The 1,323-nt window shown below is 42.5% G+C and overlaps 1 long non-coding RNA gene across 1 annotated transcript in view; it reads left to right on the top strand.

Annotated features, from left to right (window-relative positions):
- The first annotated feature begins 251 nt into the window (after positions 1–251).
- Positions 252–1,323, top strand: part of LOC123385099 — a 1,158-nt gene continuing 86 nt past the window's right edge. The window contains exons 1-2 of the long non-coding RNA XR_006597185.1: positions 252–646; positions 1,113–1,323. The exon at positions 1,113–1,323 is cut by the window's right edge and continues 86 nt beyond it. This is a non-coding gene — a long non-coding RNA (uncharacterized LOC123385099). The remainder of the gene's footprint in view (positions 647–1,112) is intronic.

Below are 1,323 nucleotides of genomic sequence, written 5' to 3'. Positions count from 1 at the left end.
ATATTTTTTTTAAATAAAGGAAAAAAAAAGAGGATCTTGGGTGGCTCAGTTGATTAAGCTTCCAACTCTTGGTTTCAGTTCAGGTCACGATCTTGTGGTTCGTGGGACGGAGTCCCATGTCGGGCTCCGCACTGTCAGCTTGGGATTCTCTCTCTCCATCTCTCTCTGCCCCTCCCCCACTTACCACCCAGGTGCCTTCTCTCTCCCTCAAAAATAAATAAATAAGCATTTTTTAATAACAATAAAGGCAAAAGACAAAGAAAATACCAAGTGTCGATGGCAAGAATGTGGAGAAATCGGAACCCTTGTGCTCTGTCGATGGGAATGTCAAATGGCGTGGCTGCTGAGAGAAACAGTATGACAGTTCCCCCCAAAATTACAAATAGAATTTCCATATGATCTAACAATTCCACATATGGGTACATACCCAAAAGAATTGAAGGTAGGTACTCAAAGAGATATTTGTATACCCGTGTTTATAGTAGCATTATTTACAACAGCCAGAAGGGGAACGCGGTCAAAGCGTCCGTCAAGGGACGAACGGATACACACAATATGCTTATATACCGACAGTGGAATCTTACCCAGTCTACAAAGAAAGGAAAGGACACATGCTACGACACAGACGAGCCTCGAGGACACTATGGTGAGCGAAATAAGGCTTTCATGAAAACAAAATACTGCAGGATTCCACTTGTATGAGGTAGCTAGAGTAGTGAAATTCATAAAAAGAGAAAGGAGAATGGTGGTTGCCAGCGGCTGGGAGAGGTGGGGTTGGGACACTGTTTAATGGGTATAATTTTAGTTTTGCAAGATGAAAGAGTTCTGGAGATTGGTTGCACAACAGTGTGAATGTACTTAATACCAAACAGTACTCTTAAAAGTGGATACGATGGCCAATTTTATGTTATTTATGTGTGTTTTGCCACAATGAAAAATGTAAAAAAAGTAAACATAAAAAAAGACAGCAGAACAAGAAGAGAACAGAACAGAACAGCAACGATAACAAAAACGAAACAAGATCAAACAAAGTGATGTGGGGTGATTTCTGAGATACGGATTATAAAAGAGTGTGTCTTTGATTTTATGCTCTCTTGCTTGCTCTGAGGAAGCTTGCTGCGCTGTTGGAAAGGTCCATGTGGCAGGGAACTGAGGGTGGCCTCCAGCCAACCACCAGCAAAGAATTGGGGCCCTCCATACAACAACCTGCAAGAAACTGAATCCTTCCACTGGCCACATAGGGGAGCTTAGAAGCAGATTCTTCTCCAGTTAAAAGTTAATGGGACTATAGCCCTGACCAACACCTTGATCACAGCCTGGACC

This window comes from Felis catus, chromosome A1, assembly GCF_018350175.1.
Source record: "Felis catus isolate Fca126 chromosome A1, F.catus_Fca126_mat1.0, whole genome shotgun sequence".
Taxonomy (NCBI): domain Eukaryota; kingdom Metazoa; phylum Chordata; class Mammalia; order Carnivora; family Felidae; genus Felis; species Felis catus.
The sequence above is the reverse complement of the archived record's forward strand: the minus strand, read 5'-3'. Positions and strand labels throughout refer to the sequence as shown.